At 34.1% G+C, this 12190-nt stretch overlaps 1 protein-coding gene across 1 annotated transcript in view; it reads left to right on the top strand.

The window, feature by feature from the left end:
* LOC100376777 (dolichyl-diphosphooligosaccharide--protein glycosyltransferase 48 kDa subunit-like) overlaps positions 1–12190 on the top strand; it is a 54008-nt gene that overhangs the window by 526 nt on the left and 41292 nt on the right. The gene's annotated exons all lie outside the window — the stretch shown is intronic.

Genomic DNA, 12190 nt, shown 5'->3' on the forward strand with positions numbered 1-12190 from the left:
CTTATCAGTCCGAGCAGCGTTTATTTATTTATAAACTACTATTACAGTAGAAATACATGTAACATATAAATTGCAACTAAATTTATGAGGGTTTGCATAGCTTAGGGTTGAGGAGAGTGGGTAAAGTATTGTACAGATTACCATACTTCACCCTGATCTATAACTTAAGGTATGCATGCAAAATTATCTAATCATTGATTAGTGGTGGCCTAGACTCACTCAAAACGGTCAATTTATGAGGTCCACTGACTAGCTGACAACAACTCTATGCATTCATCTTGATGGTAGGTTACCGATGTTAACGAAAAAAATGTACCGTTGTTTTCATTTAGGGAGAAATACCTACATGTAGAATAAAAGTCTCCTAATTTGAATTTCTCAATATCCAACCGAATTTGTTCATACAAATATTTTTAGTAGGACATTTGTCAAAATTAAAGCACTGTAATGGATACTATTAATTGAAAAGTAAATTTTAGGGAAAAGTGCAGTAACTATAGCAATTTAAACTGCTATTGTTTAAGTTGCGAGACTTTGCCAATCAATACAACCTCTAAATTCAACTTCTTTGCCAATAATAGCCATTCCAATACATGTACATTCATGCAATGTATACACACATGAAAAGACATTTCTCAAACCACATAAATTACAAATTCTGATCAATGTCTATAGAGATCAAGAACAGTAACATTCAGGGATGTTTTTGCATGCACATATTAACTCCATGGGTTGAATTTGACATCACATACTGCCACCATCTTTTGGGTCTTGTAAACAAAAATTGGTAAGTTGTCATTTTTTGAAACATTTGAAAAAGAATTGCGTACATTATATTCAATCTGAGAAACAACAGTCTATTCATGATAAAACTTTTACTAAAGTGTTGCATAACCAAGTTATGCCATAGTTGTTACAAAGAAAGGTGTAGTGAGAAATGCCATGTTTTGTTTGGTAATGGTCAAAGTAGATAAAATATTTTTTTGAGGATAAATTTTTTGTGGTGGAAGGTGCAGAAATATTTACTGAACTATTTAAAAGCTGATATTTAATAATCAGCAACAGCACTCTAAAGCAGAAAATTTAAAACAAATAAAAATAAATATTCATGGTCAGCAGGTACCAAATTTAGTTTCCTTCAATCAATTCTTTACTTTAGAAAATAGTTCTCTTGACAATTTGTTCGATATTTATCTTAGTTGCATTGTATTTGGGTGTAGTTTTGATGTTCAAGAATAGAATCTGAATTTATTCTCGATTTCTCCAAAATTGAAAAAGACTTACTGTAAACCATAAATTGTGGATTTTGTTAACAAGGCAATGGCTATTTCAAGTAATTTTTGTGTAATTACACATTTCATAATTAGTATTTTTTTTTTCTTTGTCTTGAATTTGTTGCATACATGTATCCAACATACTTTATTAGTCAGTGTTCTTCCCAGGATATAAACAGCGTGACGGTCCCGCCACAATGCTTTGATTTGCCGCCACACCGGTCTGACGTCGCCACGGTGATTAGCAAGACCGCCACAGTGCTCTTTTCATTGGGTATCTCGTCATGTTGGTCGGCCCGACCGGCACTCAAAATTAACGACCACCGCGAAAACGCTTTCGACCAGGACTATTGTCATATTGTTATTATACTTGCGTACCGACTGACATGCATCCTGCCAGTCGTGGATAAGAATTTTTAAACAATAGACACAGTCGCGCAACGTGGTATTGGCTTTAAACAATACAAGTCAATTTTGTAAGATTAGCACCTCTTTGTTTGTGAGTGAATACTTTCTGATGATAGACGCAGTCTTTAGATTGAAAGCTAAAATTCTTTCAAAATCAATTCCACCCCGATGTAACATGTGCAAAGTGGAGTTCACAATCTGTTTACGCTACTCGAGAAAAAACGTGGTTATTGTGTGATTGGGTAAAATACATTTGAACTGTTCACATCGTGAATCATGTAAAAACTCTTCTTTCAAGACTTTTTTCACCTTTTAAAAATTGCTAATCACCTCTTTTGAAAACCATCATGCAGTTTTCATCTGAAGTTTTATTTGTTCGTTCATTACTGTGAATATATACGTTTTAGAAATTGATGATACGAATAATAAATTACAACAATACTCCAAATAATGGTCGATTTTTTGAAGGAGAATGTATTTGGAGTAAATAAGATCAGGAAAATATTTCTGGCTGAAACGTTTCAAATGAGTTTTATTTAACTTTTTACAATAGACATTAATATTGCAACAATAATTTATTTGTTTCTGTTTTTTAGTTTGCAGCATTTGCATTTTGAATATATTTAATTTTTATATTCAAATGTCTTAATTCCAAAAATATTTGCACTGCGACCGAACTCATTAATATTTATTGCTAATTAATATTCATATAGCTCATTAATATTCATGATCGACCGGCACTCACGTTGGGCTGGCGAGATCCCTGTCTATGCACAACTTCTTCTCAAAAACCGCCGAACCGTTTGATTGATTTTTGGTGTGTGGATGCCTTGATGAGTGCAGATGGTAATTTGTTCATGAGAAGTCGATCTGCCAAAAATTACCCCCCCCCCTCCAAAAAAAAAAACTCTAAAATTTCTTCTATGCTACTATGACACTAAGTGGTCTACACTGCTGATATTGATAGTGCATGTGCCTTGGGTTGTCCTCTATCAGTTTTGTAAATTGGGTAATTTTCAATTTCCTAATTTTGGTGAATATTTTAAAATTGTAATTTTTGGTCAAAAATTCTATTTTCAACTTCTTCTTCAAAACCGGTAGCCTGAATGCTTTGATACTTGGTGTGTATGTACTTTGTGTTGACATCTACTAGATTGTTCATCCCATGGCCATATCTTTAATTCTCTAATTTTGGCAAATATTTTTGTCATTTTTGGTTAAAAATGGAATTTCAACTAACCACTATTTCCAATGCTTTGGTGTTAGGCATACATGTGTTTATTATTCCATTGACAACTTTGTGTGGTTGTTTGGCGATATTTCATTTAAAAGTACAAATTTAAACGAAAAGTTGTGGCATTCTCGCCTGCCAAAGTTTTATTTCCGCCTCGAGCTTCTTCTGCCACATTAAAAAAAATGTAAACAATGCATGTGACGTCACTGAGCCCCAACGTTCGGTCTGGTGAAATCAGCTCGCGATGTCAGTGTGTTTTCTACGAGTCGCACGCGAGTATTTTATTTTGTCCACCAATTCGAACGTTTTCCAGGGTATTTAATTTGCATATCAGCTAGTGAAATTCAAGCTATTTGGGTGCTATTTCAAGAACCATTCAACATATTTCAACAAAATTTGGTATATTCATGTATTGTTATTCTCTCAACACGCTGGAGTTCATTTTAAGCTCTCTAAGATTCTAATTTTATTGAATATTTCTTTTATTTTTGTAAAAAATTCCACTTTTTTGGCATTGTTTTATTGTCTCACTCGCTGCCTTTTGGGGTATTTGTCATATACAGCACTAATCTTTTGTACAATAGCCATTGAGTAACAGGCCATTGGCCTATTTTTATGATCACTACCATTCGGAAAACTTTGGGCATTCTGATTGGTTGATGGCGTTTTTGACCCATAGGGTCAAAGGACACATAATGCGTCATCAACTATCATGGCGGGTCTGTGTTTCACCGAAGTGATCGAGTGATCAAAAATAATAATAAAACTAATTCAAATTTTACGTTAACATTTAGGTAACATTTTTGGCATGGCATCATGACTGAGTAAGAGGAATTATTGGTATAAACGGTGTATAACATCGCGAAGTAAGTTAAGTCACGTCGTAACTTTGATGATCGCTTGGAAGTGTTATTTGTTCGTTCATAACTGTAAATGAAAACATTGTAGAAGCTGATGGTCGGAATAAATAACAAGCAATCCGCCAAATAATTATGTGGACGATTTTTTGAAGGAGAATTATTAAATTAGTAAATAAGATCATGAAAGTCGTGAACATAATCCTGACTGAAACGTTTCAAATGACTTTCATTTAACCTTTTACAATTTATTTGTTTCTTTTTAAGTCTGCAGCATTTGCATTTCGAGAATGTTAAATTTTTAAATTCAAACTCTTTTAAATTGTGAAACGTAATATTTTAATCCCAATAAAAATCAAAGAAAGCTTAGAAAGAACTCCTGTGTGCTGAGAGTATTGAAGACACATTAAAAATTAATTAAAAATTACTTGTACATGAGATATTGATGGAGAAGCTGAAAACTAATTATGTAAATCAGGTGACTAATATGAACAGAACAGAACAAAAAAATTAATTATTGTGCTAATTAGAGAATTAATATGAACAGATTTTAACCCAAAATTAATTAGGCTGTCTATTGTCCTAGAGCATTTATGTACCAAATTTTATTCAAATGTGATGATCAGTAATTGAGATATCAGTGTTAATTATTTATGTTAATTAGGTGATTAATAAGCATAAATATTTATCAAAAACTAATTGGGTCTCTGCATAGTTCTCTTTAAAAGTTTCATTAAAATCCAATTTGTAGTTCTTTATATATCAGTGGAACATTATTATCAGTTCTTTCTCAAGCTGTAAATTTCAATGATGATAATGGATTCAGATTGTGAGGAATTTGACACACATTATGACAGCTGCAACACTTATTCCTACAATGCATTTCTTGAACTCACTGGAAACATTCCGAAAGGTGCGTTTTCCATCACTCATGTCAACATAAGATCGCTAACTAAAAACTTTGATGAATTAAAATTATTTTATGATACAATTCCCTTCAAATTTAAAGTCATTGCACTTTCTGAAATATGGCAAGTCAAAAATAAAGATATGTTCAATCTATATAATTACTCATTAGAAACAAAAGGCAGAACAAATCAAAGGGGTGGTGGAGTAGGGGCCTCTATATCCACACCTCTTTAAATTATAATTTGATTGATGTCGAGGTAAAACACTCTGAAACATTGTGGGTAAATGTTAATGTTGGTAGGAATAAGTCGCTGGTAATTGTCATAATCTACAGAAAACCAAACACAAATGTTGTTGAGTTTTTAGACAGTTTAGAGCATTCAGTGTTGCATAATTTACCAATTAATTCCGAATGTGTCTTAGTTGGTGACTTTATTAATTTAAACAATTTAAACTCTAGTCATGTTAGAAATCTTTGTCACACATTATCATGCTACAACTTTAAACAAATTATTAATGTACCCACACGCATATAAAACAAACAATTAACTTTTTATTTAAATAATTTCATTATATTTTATTCCAAGCAGTATGGCTTTAGAGAAAAATTTAGTACAAAACTCTCTGTGATAGACCTAGCACAAAAGATATTAGATGAAATTGATAAAGGGAATGTAGTTCTTCGAGTTTTCTTAGATCTTAGAAAGGCATTCGACACTGTTAATCACTCAATTTTACTTTAAATTATCTGGATATGGTATTCGAGGCCTACCTTTGGACTTGATCGAGAGCTATTTACAAAAAAGGGAACAACATGTAAGTGTGAATGGTGTAACATCAGACTCGCTTCCAATAATATGCGGTGTTCCGCAAGGGTCTGTACTTGGTCCTACTTTGTTTCTTCTTTATGTTAATGATATAGCATTGTCATCCACGTACTTTGACATTCGTCTGTTTGCAGTTGACACCAGTCAATTTCATACATTTCAATCTGGGAACAGTATTAATATGTTGGTGTGCTGCTGGACCACAATTTAAATTGGAAAAAACATTGATCATGTGATGAGCAAAGTAAGTGTCAAAACAGGTAACATATATAAATTTAAAAAAATTGTTCCAAGGTCAACTCTATTATTATTGTATAACTCATTTATTTGTCCACATATTTCATATATGTTAGAAACCTGGGGAAATGCCTATAAAACTCATTTACATCCAATACTAATTATTCAAAAATGAATTGTACGTACTATTTCTGGTTCACCTCCTTTTTCACATACTCTCCCATTGTTTAACAGCTGTGATATACTTGATATATACAAACAACACCAGTTCCAATTAGCCCTTTTCGTTTTTGATAGTATTCATGGACATTTTCCTAATTCTATATTCCAACTCTTTCAGCATGTACCCAAAACTTATCATACTAGGTTTCAAACCAAAGGAAATTTAATAAGTACCGTATTAATGTAGGTCAACGTTCTATTAAAAATACTGGCCCCAAGCTATGGAACCAGCTACCACAGAATATAAAAGACATTACCACAAGGAAATTATTTAAGTTAAAAATGAAAAAAAAATTAATTGAATAATGATAATTATCATTGTTATTGTTATTGTTATTATCATTATTATTATTAGCTTCATTTACGGGTTCAGGTTATTATAACTCACCCTCAAAGATAGTGTAATTCATTTGTTTTTGGAGGAATCAGACTAGATTAGCCAGCTTATTTATGGTTCCTATTTTACCTATTTATAATTGATTCTTGTTTTGTAAACTACAAGTGTACATTATTAGGTAAAATAAAATATTTGATTGATTGATTGATTATGCAAATTAGGTAATTAATATCCAATTAAAACTAATCATGTCTCTGCATAGTCCTAGAAGATCTATGTAGCAAGTCTCGTTGAAATATGATGATTAGTACTTGAGATATTGGGCAAAAAGCTGAAAATTAACTAATTATGCTAATAAGTAATTAATATGCACCAATATTTACCCAACAACTAATCTGGGGTCTGCACAGTTCTTAAGTAACTGTGTACCAAGTGTCGGTGAAATGTGATGATTACTACTTGAAATATCAAAAGCTGAAAATTAATTAATTATGCAAATTAGGTAATTAATATGTACTGATATTACCCTAAAACTATCAGGTCTGTGCAGTGTCCTATGACATCTATGTACCAAATTTCATTGAAATGTGATGATTACTACTTTAAATATCAAAAGCTGAAAATTAATTATGCAAATTAGGTAATTAATATGTACTGATATTACCGAAAAAACTAACAGGTTTGTGCAGTGTCCTGTGACATCTATGTACCAAGTTTTTTTGTAATGTGATGATTACTACTTTAAATATCAAATGCTGAAAATTAATTAATTATGCAAATTAGGTAATTAATATGTACTGATATCACCCTAAAAACTATCAGGTTTGTGCAGTGTCCTGTGACATCTATGTACCAAGTTTTTTTGTAATGTGATGATTAGCACTGTAAAATGACTAATTTCACTGGGTTTAAATTTCGCTGATTTACAATTTCAGGCATATTCAGTGGGTTTTAAAGTGCCTGTGAAATGGCTATTTTCACGCCGAAAATTATCCATTGATACATAAATATTATTATTTTTTATGTTTCTAAGCATGAATTATTTTTTTAAGTGAGAAAAAGTGTTTTAAACTCAATCTACGACAACTTTATTTTTGTGTATTTTAAAACGAGGCTCCTCATTAGCTTCTTATTTGCATACAGAAATTCCCCTTGTGACGTCAGAAGGGGAAGTCGCATGGCAGCTTGCATTGCCGATACGTGTAAATAAGGCAAATTTCTTGTGCAGTTTTCTCGTCTTTGACTAAATTTTCACTTGTGTACTTGTTCGTCGAGGAGGAATGGACCATAAAGAACACATACATGTAGTATCAATTTTTGTTGCATGGGGTTGAGTTAGATGCGAAATATGTCCGTTCTGGTGTAGCTGGTCACCGTGATCGTCACCGGCGCACGTTTGTACACTGTCGCTGGACAAAATAGGTTACTATGTACGTCACTACACTGTTTTATTTTATCGATCATCTGGGTAAAACTTTCAAAATTAAAATAAAAGAGAACATATTTTGACATTCTAAATATTAGACTATAGTGATCACTATAAAATAATTAAAAAAATGACAAATCACAGTTACTAAATAAATGACAGCCGCGTGGAAATAAATTGAAATTTTGTTGAAATACTAGTTGGTTGCGTTGGGTCACGACGAGGGCAAGTGCATTAAAAGCGGCGTTTAATTGGATGAGAAAAATAATCGAGATCGACACACATACAAATAAATAAATTAGGAGTTGATTCGAGTTAGCGTGATCCATGGCTTGATTGTCATAATTATAACATCATATTAAAACTTTATTTAGTGGAAACACATTGACCAAGCCCGGATTCTTATTTCATAAATTATTATGCAGATCAAGCTGCAAGCATGGAGGTAAAAAAAGAACAGAGGTGGGAATTCGACATTCAACACCAATCACCAAACAATTCAGAAACTTTTAGCCTTCGAAAATGAAAACAATTAGCAGTGTGTAAGGGCTGTGTAATTTCCTGTTTGTCCGACGCTTCGTTTTCGTGTCACTACTATGTGTCATTGCTACTCTTTACTTAACAGCGACTAAATGGTCTCTATAAAACGATAATCAGGATCGCAAAAAAAGTCAAGTCATTTGAAACACTTGCCATCTCTCTCTCTCTCTGAAATCCGAAATTCTGAAATCCGCCTCGGTGATCGTGGTCCGGAATCTACCTCTTTCAAAAGTGTTGTGCCAGGTTTATGTTGTCTGCGTTTCTCTTTAAACCATAGACACTCAACAAAGGGTCTCTATGGACAAGGACAGTTTTTCCACAAAAAAAGAAGCTGAGATTAAGTGGCTTTCGTCCACTGATGTCGCACTTTTGGATCGATTAGAAACATGTGAATACTTACACTATGACTATACGTTTCACTGCAACTGCCCATAACACAACATCTAAAAACTCTCTCAAAAAAAAGACAAAAAACGCCGACTGAAAAATGTATATCGTTTAAAAGTATACTGAATGACCAGTGTTATTACGGCTCAGGGGTATGACTTCCTCTCACATTTTGGCACTTGGTGGCGCACTTTCGGCGAGAGTCGGAAATCCGGAAACAGTCGACCGTTTCAGGATAGGTGGGCGTGGCTACAACACGAGAAATATCCCAAGTTTACTTTGGATACGAGTAATCATTTTCAGCAAAAAAAATCAATAACTGCCCATTTCAGTGGGACACAGATCTAAAATGGGAAACGTGAAGGTGGGCATTGCACAGGCACTTTAAATTCATGGTTAGATAATATATTCTATGCTTAATTTTACATATTTACTGGGTTTTAATTTAGCGCATTTTCCAGTCAACGAAATAAGCAAAAATCAAACCCAGTGAATAATTAACCCCTTTACAGTACTTGAGATATCAGTGGAAAAGCCAAAAATTGATTAATCATTATGCAAATTAGGTAATTAATATTGCACACATTTTCACCTAAAACTAATCAGATCTGCGCATTAGTTTGGAGCATCTATGTGCCAAGTTTCATCAAAATCCAATGAGTGGTTCTTTAGATATCAGTGGAACAGCTAAAAATCAGCTAATTATCATGCAAATTAGGTAATTAATATGGATGAATTTTTACCAGAAAACCTAATCAAATCTGCGCATTGGCCCAGAGCATCTATGCACCAAGTTTCATCAAAAATCAATGTATGGTTCTTGAGATATCAGTAGAACAGACACACAGACAGACACACTAACTGCAAAGACGTAGTAATAAAAAAATAAACTACCGGTAATCTACAAAAAACAGAATATTAATGGAAAAAAATTAATAATACGTTGTTGATTATGTGGGTGTAAATGTGCTTTGGTCAATTTCTATTATGCCGCATTGGGTTAATTTTGTACAACTATGCGCGTCATTTCATTTCCATTGTGTGACTTGAGTATGTTTTTTCATCTTATTATAATCAGGGCCATCTGGAGTTTCATTATTAGATAATGCCTTCTATTTATACTTCAGTAACATTTGATCTTTGTGAGAAGTCATTGTATGGTAATTAGATCTGTTGAAGGTTAATATTCACTGTGGTTAAACCATGGAAGGTACTAACTGAAGGAGCCACACGAATCTATTGTTTTAGCTTTACCCCATGATCGTTTGTCAATGGTTCTCGATAGCTCTTAGCACCCTCGTACAATGGGTTACGCTAATCTTCAGCATTCGGAGCATGTTCGGAAGCGATAGACGAACCTTGCATGTACAATACTGAAAATGGCGTCTAGTTTGAATGCGGTTGTTTCCGTAGATCTTGGCGAACTTTAATGAGAAATTGACAGATATAACAGATTGAAGAACTGATGAACTATCGTGAATCTTTTTGTATTTGCAAAGGTGATGAGACTTAATCAATGATTGCCTGTGACAAATAACCATTGCATTATTCAATGGTACAATTGTCATTGCTTGGCTTTGACGCCCGAAACTATTGAAATTTTCATCCACCGGGCATCGGCGAACACCACCAGAAAAGATAGTATCGAAAGAAGGGCATGCCTAGACACTTTCTCTGTGATAATATTTTTTAGGAGTCCTTAGGAATTTTTGTTGTAGACACTCGAAATCTTGTTCTTGTTACAGTTGCTAATAATTAATACATGTGAAATCTGTGAAGTCAAACGTTCATCTGTTGAATTTCCGGATGTGAAATACGTATTTTGACACTTCACACCTAAACAAACCAAGTGTGCATGTGTGATGACCATAGTTTCATAATGCGCATATATTTTATGGTCATGTTAAAAATCGGCGAGGTTGTATCATATTCCGCTAACTCGTTACTTGTGTAAACAATCGCAAACTATCATGGACATCAAAGATGAGCTAGACAATGTCCTTCTCAGGATTAACTTGGGTTGAAACAAAAGGAAATAAGCCAGTTAAGAGGCTTAAGTGCCCACTTGAGAGGCGTCATGGCTCCTTCCGTTAGTACCTTCCATGGTTAAACATTATAAGATAGTATTCTACTGTAAGCCGTTGTACTTGGTACTAGTCCTCATTGTTCAGTGAGTTACAAACTATGTGCAATAAGTTTTGTAAAGTTGCTACAGTACATGTACAATAAGTTATATCCTAGAGTTCACATAAAATAATTATATTATAAGTTGCTATAAAGCATATTCAGTATTCTTTGGTGCAATAAGTTTTCTAAAGTTATTACTGTACAATCAGTTATATCCTATTAAGGGAAGAGTAGGAAATCAAATGGGCGGTGCACCGCGGTCATTACCGCGGTGTACCGCAGAACGCCGGGGAGAGCCGCGGACTGCTTATAATTAGGGGTCTCTACCGCTGTACCGGTCTCTACCGCGGCCCTCGGTAATGTGTGAAATACGTACTTAACAGTTTCTTTGTGATTCCTCGAGTCATTGTTTTAAAATCCGATGCTGTAAATGAATACGATATGTGCGCTTGTTTAGTATTTAGTACATGTATTTAGCATAACACTGGAATAAAGTTTACAATTGAAAAGAGGACGATTTACAAAGTTTCAGCGTATCCAAGCCGTATCCTGGTTCTTGATTGATTTGGCAGAATCATGTTCACCATTTGTGTCACACTCCAGAAAAAATGGCCAGCAAACGAGAAACGGGCGAACTAATCAAAACAGGTCAGGCTGTCTGCATTGCACTGACAATGACATGATTATTTATTTTCTGTTTCGTTTCACAAATCTTGCCTTGCGCATGTATTCTTGGTTGACAGAATCTTTTTTAAACAAAAGACGTTATTTTTCTGTTACATGTTCGTGTTCCATGGTACTCGTGAGTGTGAAAGGCATTTTGAATGAATAATTATTGAGTTTATGATACCGTACGATAACGCTAGCTGGCTTGATTAGAATTTCATTGCGTGTGAACCGCTGAGGTCATTGCCCGTTACTGTGCCAACCGCACGTAGTTCAAAAGCACCTGACGTTGTTTTTTTGTTTTTTTCACTGGAAATGTAAGCGATCGAATACTCTGCGTTCAAAGTACGCTGCCCCGAGTTTGAAATTACAGTAAATTGTAAAGCATGGATTTTATTTACATGAAATTTATGTTAAACCATATTTATTATTATTTGAAATGTTGTTTCTTGACTTGACTTTTCTGGCTTTAATGTTTTGTGTGTGCGTGTTTGTTTACAATATCATTATCAACAACAGTTATTCAGTGGCCCCGTCTCTGAGGCAGTAAGTCGCGGTTTCGACTAAGTCGCGTAGTTCGATGGCTCCGGACGATTGTATTGTGTTTTGCCGTCAGTTTTAAAGTAGAAAAACTAAGTCTGGTATTATCGCGTATTTAATTGCCCACTCAATCAGTTGGAGGTGACAACTTAACACCTACAGGCCGTCAATTACTGAAATAGAAAGGGTGATAGCAGCC

Source organism: Saccoglossus kowalevskii, chromosome 15, assembly GCF_978046115.1.
Source record: "Saccoglossus kowalevskii chromosome 15, keSacKowa6.1, whole genome shotgun sequence".
Classification (NCBI taxonomy): Eukaryota; Metazoa; Hemichordata; class Enteropneusta; family Harrimaniidae; genus Saccoglossus; species Saccoglossus kowalevskii.